At 37.8% G+C, this 6,850-nt stretch overlaps 1 long non-coding RNA gene across 1 annotated transcript; it reads right to left on the bottom strand.

Annotated features, from left to right (window-relative positions):
• Nucleotides 1-352: 352 nt before the first annotated feature.
• On the bottom strand, nucleotides 353-3,710 carry LOC140339988 (uncharacterized). The gene is made up of 3 exons (XR_011922564.1): nucleotides 3,497-3,710; nucleotides 1,305-1,417; nucleotides 353-929 (listed from the first exon to the last, which is right to left on the bottom strand). It is a non-coding gene; the product is annotated as an uncharacterized lncRNA (long non-coding RNA).
• Nucleotides 3,711-6,850: the final 3,140 nt, after the last annotated feature.

Below are 6,850 nucleotides of genomic sequence, written 5' to 3'. Positions count from 1 at the left end.
CATTGTAGCCCTCCAGAAGTTCCCGCCACTCTACCAAATCGGCTCTCAGCTCTTTATTCAGCCGAATAAAGTGTGTCGGGTGCCGAATTCCCGCAGTAACGGGCACCAGCCGCCTAGCAGAAATCTGCCCCATAGGCATAATTCTACACGCGAAGTGCAACTTACCCAAAAGGGACTGTAGCTCCTTCAGCTTCAATTTATGGCACCCACTAGCCCAAACTATCTCTTCCACCAGCCCACGCAACTTCTCCTTTGGCAACCTGCACTCCATCGCTTCTGTGTCAATCACAATGCCAAAGAAGGCCAGTTCCGACGTCGGCCCTTCTGTCTTATCAAATGATTCTCAACCAGGGTTCCTCCAGAGGCTGCTAAGGGTTCCTTGAGCAATGAGCAGTTTTTGCCTCTCAGGTCAGTTTAATAGATACCAATCATCTTTTTGTATATCTAAGGGAGTGAACTTCTCCCCAGTGGTCAGCAATGTCAGAGTAATTCTTCCCAAAGACTATAAAATAATTTAGTTTAATTCAACAAAATCAAAGTGCTACACAAATTATAACATTGGAAGGACACATCCATAAAAAGATCAATGATTTGCTGAACAGTTTTTTTGACGGTTATAGATAGGTGTCACATTCACTGTATTAGAAATATGACGAGTTATATAAACCTGGATTTTCTATTGTAGAAGCAAATGAATTAACATTTAGCATGGTGATCATATAGGACTTTGGATGTTTGTACTGTGGGTGATCTGTTGCCTGTAGTATGTATGTAGTATGTAGCGAAATATCTGTCAGATCTTCAGGGCTTTCTTCTGACAAATCCAGCTGAGTTTTATTTTACATTGATCCGTTGTAATAATAAAGTAATGTCCATCAATATCTGTCAACATTGCACAGCTTCGTGAAGATTCTCCTAATAGACGAAATCTGAGGAACAAATAATGAGCAGCAATGAGTATTCATCATTTTCTGGATAAACAACATTTAGATTTTCAGGTTAGATGAGGAGTTACTTAAATAGTTACTTATATAGGACATTGGATATTTGTATGCTAAATGATCTATTGTGTGGACGATGTCAGTATATGGTGGGGTATCTGTCAGATCTTCTGACAAATCCAGCTGTGATTGCTCTGAAAATGTTCTTTATTATATGTATCTTGTATATGCTTCTGTACACATTTTACTGAAGATTCTCCTAATAACTGAAATCTGGGTAACAAATAACTATGATGTGATGAATGTTCACCATTCTCTGGATGAACAAATTCAGATTTTTAAGGTAGATGAAGATTCACTTACAGGATGGGAATATAGGGCTGACTGTTCACCCATCTCCATTCATCTCCATCTCTGTACAGACCGATCCAGAAATCTTCATGTGATAGCTGTCTGATGAATCTATGTATAAATGCCTGCAAGAACAAAACCACATCTGTCACAACCACACCACAGACATAGGATACAGACATTGGACATCGGTCTGAAGAATTGTCTATTCCATAATTTGTAAAAAAAATTATCTATTGTGGACAAATGTCACTGCAAAGAGAAATGATCTGACAGACACAATGGAGACGCTCATACCCTGTGCCTGGGTAATATCATTTCATAACTCTAATAGATAATATATTGGATTGCTGTGTATGTGTATCCCCAATCTTATTCTTTTCTAGAACAAGTTATAGTTATAAATGAACATTCTATTATCCAATCAACAATTTATAATACTTTATGATTTTTTTAACCACCTTAGCATTCCTCCCAGTGTGGGCAAGGCCCATTTTCTGAACTAAACGTAAGAGAGGGGTGGTGGCCATTTCAGGAATGGGCTTTATATATGGGAGGTTGGGTCCCATTTAGGACATGTGGCACATATGAGAGTTGTTTTCACAGTTTATATTATATTTCTGAGATGAATATGTGTTCTGGGTGGCTGTGGCTTAATCAAACACCAGATAACTCACCAATACTCACCCACCAATCCATATCCCCCCATCCTATTGTATGCTGCTTCCCCACCTCCTAGATTGTAAGCTCTTCGGGGCAGGGTCCTTTCCTCCTCCTGTGTCACTGTCTGTATTTCCCTGTCGTTTGCAACCCCTATGTAATGTACAGCGCTGTGTAATATGTTGGCGCTATATAAATACTGTTTATTAGTAATAATATTATTATTATTAATAATAATAATAATAATAACACCTTTAACCCCCCTAGCGGTATTCCCGAGTGTGACTCGGGGTGGGCAAAATTGTCAAAAGCGGTAATCCCGAGTCACACTCGGGGTACCTTTGGGGGACCCCCTTACCTTATCCCCGCGCTCCAGCGGCGATCTCACGATCCCGCTGTGATGGCGGGGCGCTTCTCCGTCGGTATGGGTGTGGCTGGGCGGGAAATTTAAACACTGTTGTGGTCTATTATTTCATTATTTTTTATAATTATGTATTATATTTATGTATTATATTATAATTTATGATTATAATATAATAAATAAATATAATTACCCAGGAGTTAATTCTAAGAATTACATGTCCGCAATATAAACAAAAATTTATACGCAAAAAAAATAGGATCACTTTTTGCATCAAAAAATGACAGAATTAGAACGCTAGGGGGGTTAAAGATAAATGTTAATATTGTGGACTGGTGGGAGAGCAATAATTGATAGGAAGAATAGAATACCTACTGATTACCTGGTGGAGAAAATTATTAACCAAGAGGTGCCAAGAGAATGACAAAATGTTTCACATGGTTTCCCAAAGACTGGTAGTGGATAGAGTTTCTAATAGAGGTGACCGGGAAAATAATTTCTGCTAATTGGTCCCCAGAAATGGAACTGAAACTGTGATTTGTGAATTTTTCTTTAAAAAATGTCTTTAAAAACTCCACTGAAAATTAAGTGGCAATATTTTATTTTTGTCTAATTGATTTGTGTACTAATGTGAATTGTAACATTGTACATGCTTTATCCATACAGATTAATACATTGCTGCATTCACAAATACACTGTCTTTGTCCTTCTCTCATTTATAAATTATACTGTACTTTCACCAGGGTATGCAGCGAACCACCGCTTAAAGGAGAGGAATTGGTGTTATTTACAACTTACACAATTTATAAGCACTGGTTCCCATATGACATCCATCCACTGGGAGAAATACAACCGCACAGCCAATCTCCTAACATACCCCTCCCCGTTGATTGGAAATACAATTATATTCTTCCGTCTCTACCTCCCTTGAAGAAGTTTTGTTGGTGAAACGTGTGGGCAACCATATTTTTCCAGCCCTTTTCTGGGATAATATACTTAATTAGTTAGGGGAAACTCTATCCACTACTATATACCCTAACTAAAGAAGCATTTTTTTGCCTATGTTGCTGTCTTTTTGAATACACAGACTTGCCAAAAACTGCTTTTTCATTATGCTCTGTTAAAATATATCTCACTGAGCTGACACTTATAAATAAATCCCTGAAAGGAGGAAACCACTCACTGATATATAACTGGTAGATTCCCGTCTGGCCCATCTCCCATCTGTTGCCTTGTTACACCATACCTCCTGCTCCCGGTCTTCAATGACCAGTAGATGGGCTCCCATCCTGACGCACGCTTCTTGGCTCTCACTCCATGTTCTGTGTTCTTTGTCAGAAGAAAAGTAATAACAGCTCTCTCTGTGCCCCATCCAGCCATCAGGACACAGCATGCACTCTTTAAAAAATGTTTGAATTGCTTTTAGATCATTTAGTGAGGGTTTACAGACACAAAAAACACATCTAACATTTAGAATTCTATTTTTTGCCTGGTTGGTGGCTCTATCGCCATATAACTGTCTATTACATCCAACTCTATGATATACATCGCCAAACCATGACGAGCTGCACATCTCCCTTCACTTTTCTCTTAAAGATCTGTTTTCTTTTTGTGTGAATCCAAAGTTAATATTTATTCAACATTCTATTCATTCTCTACTTGATAAGATCACATGATCTGTAGCTAACAGGACTTACCTGTAGATTCCCCATTGGTGTCCATTGGAAGTGTGTACCTAGCTTTAGCCTAATATTGATGTGACAGGTGCTCTTTAATCTTCATGTGAAGTACAGGGGTATGTAATAGTGTTATGTATCATTTTATAATGTATCTTTTTGCATCTGTTTGGAGGCTGTAGAAGCTCTACACAGTGCTGAAAAAAAACCCAGAATTTTTCCTCCCATTGACTTTATTGGTGTTCGAATTCGATGTTCCACCACCCAAATTTTTTTGCTATATTCGAGCGAATAGCTGCCGAATCGAATAGTGAGCTATTTAACCAACACTAGTCACGACTCAATGGTGCTCTCTTCCTGATTTAGATATTGTACTGTGTATGAGTCTAATGATCTTATATGTCTTTTATGTCTAACCCTGTGTTTGCAAGGTATTCCAGTTTATTTATGTCAAGTGTTTACAAGTTGCAAAATTAAGGGAAGCAATAAAGGGAGAAGATGCAAAGGTAGCCCATTTTCAAGCATGTTGTTTCTTTTTTAAATCTTAGACTTGGTATTAAGATCAAGGACATTGATCTGATACATTTACTTTTGTGTGTAAGTTTCAGCTTAAGTAAGAGACCTAGGTGTCTTGAAGAATGCTTTAGTGGGAGAGATGGAAATAGTTTGAAGGACATATTATTCCATTTTCAGGACATTTGTCCTAGCAAATCAGGAAATTGTAAGAGGATAAGGAATGGCAAAATCGTTCATCAATGATTTAGAGAGAGGAGTATAGTTAAGTGAATAAAGGTGAATGAGGTCAGAAGTGATGGCAGTGCCCAGGTATGAGATATATGAAGGAAAGCATTTAAAAAAAAAAAAAGTTATGGGAGACCTTGATGACAGATTGTGGGGGAATGACAGTCACTGCCTTTGTTTTAGAGACCTTTTACATTTACATTTCCAAAAACAGAGAATAGAGGCTAATGAGGGGTTGATGTATAATAATGCGTAAAGGGTCATTTTATGTTGGAATAAAAAGGGATTGTATTCTGCGGATGGAAGTGGTATTGCAGATAGCATTAGCTAGATACTCCATCACTAGAGCAAACAAAATAAGTGAGAGTGGACAACTATGTCCAGTACCATTTGAAGCTTCTCAGCATCTATAGATATGAGATCATTGGGAATTTTATGATTCTTTGTATAAAGCCAGGTACACACATGCAATATTTGTCCTTCATCAAAGAATATGAATGACTAAGGATTATGCACGATTATTTTGAATGATCGTATTGTGCACAATTCTGTACATGCTGTAACAATATGATCATTCAAATATAATCCACCAATAATGTACACACGCTAGATTTGATCGTTTGACCGATGAAAGAAGTGACATGTAAAGGAGAAAGTGTACTGCAGAACCATCCACAATTAATGAACAACTGTACACACAATAGATAGCGAAACAGATTTGCCAAGACAGTTGTTTGTTTCAAGTAACAATCCTCATTCATCGGCGTCATTGTGCACTTTTTTTAATGATTATCGGACGAGCGGTTGTTAGTCGTTTATTTCAAACGATAATTATTGCACGTGTGTACGCAGCTTAAGAGAATAGGTGCATATTTCTAGTGATGTTATCTCTAGCCTCACCTCCAGGGATAAAGCCTACTTGATCATTGTGGATTAGGGGGTGAAGGAGAGGAGGAAGCCTATTAGCTAAAGTTTTAGCATAAAGTTTAACATCCACACTGAGTAGGGAGATTGGGCAATTATACTGAAAGAAGTAAGGATAACTGAGATGTGGGCCAAGAGCATACTGTGGGGAGGGGTTGGATAATTTTTACACACACATTAAAAGCCTTCAAGAGAAGAGGTGGAGTGAAGAGGAAAAGGTTTAGTAAAAATGTAGGGTGAATCCATCTAGTTTGGGGCTTTTGCCCAATTTCAGGTTCTTAATAGTAGAAGGAAGTTCTTCAGTTTTAGGGGGAAAGTCTAGGGTTTTGGATACAGGAAGTTCCAATGTAGGAATAACAGTTTCCCGTATGTAGGAATGAATATTACCTAGGTAGGAACTAAAAGTGGAGGGGAGGCGATGTTGTGAAAGCTTATATATAGTGTATATCTTCATATAAATCTATGTCAGTGTACAATGTACATTTCCAAGCGCCCTTATTATAAAGAAAATGAATCTGTTATTCCCTTAAAATTTCCCTTGTGGGAATAAATGACTGCCCTTGAAACACATGGTGATTATTCTGAGTTTGTTTTTATTTCAAGGAAAGAACCCTTCATATGAAGTTACTGAATGGTCAGATAATCTCTTATGGTGTATCTAACAAAAACAGACCTACCTGCAGATGACTGGGAGCTGTTCATCCTTTGCTCCTTCCATTGGCTCATCTCATTTTCCATAGACTGAACCTTATGAACTGCAAGACACAGGGAAAGTGACATAAAGTACAATGAGCTGGATTTACTAAAGTTAATTAAGATAGCTCATCATAGAAGAACCCCAGTAAGCCATCAAACCTGGAATTGATTTCTTTTTAACGTTTGGTATATATCACTGTTCTCACTGTGGCTGCATCACATGTTTATGCAGAACTGCAATTGTCTGCTCTGACCTGGTCAAGGATCCTTGAAACCATTTACTAAAACAATTTTAAGGAAGTCCATTCCGGGTTTGCTGGACCACCTTGGTTCACCCATGATAGTCTATCTTCTCCAGTCTTTAAAATCCTTGGTAACCTAGGCCTAGTGAAACAAATACATAATTTATTACAGTGCAAAAGAATACAGAGAATTATTTTCAATGATATTTGGGTTACTTTAACATCCAATTAGATTCTATGATTTTATGATTCTTTGTA

The sequence above is a fragment of the Pyxicephalus adspersus genome, chromosome 10, assembly GCF_032062135.1.
Source record: "Pyxicephalus adspersus chromosome 10, UCB_Pads_2.0, whole genome shotgun sequence".
NCBI classification, from domain to species: Eukaryota; Metazoa; Chordata; class Amphibia; order Anura; family Pyxicephalidae; genus Pyxicephalus; species Pyxicephalus adspersus.
The sequence above is the reverse complement of the archived record's forward strand: the minus strand, read 5'-3'. Positions and strand labels throughout refer to the sequence as shown.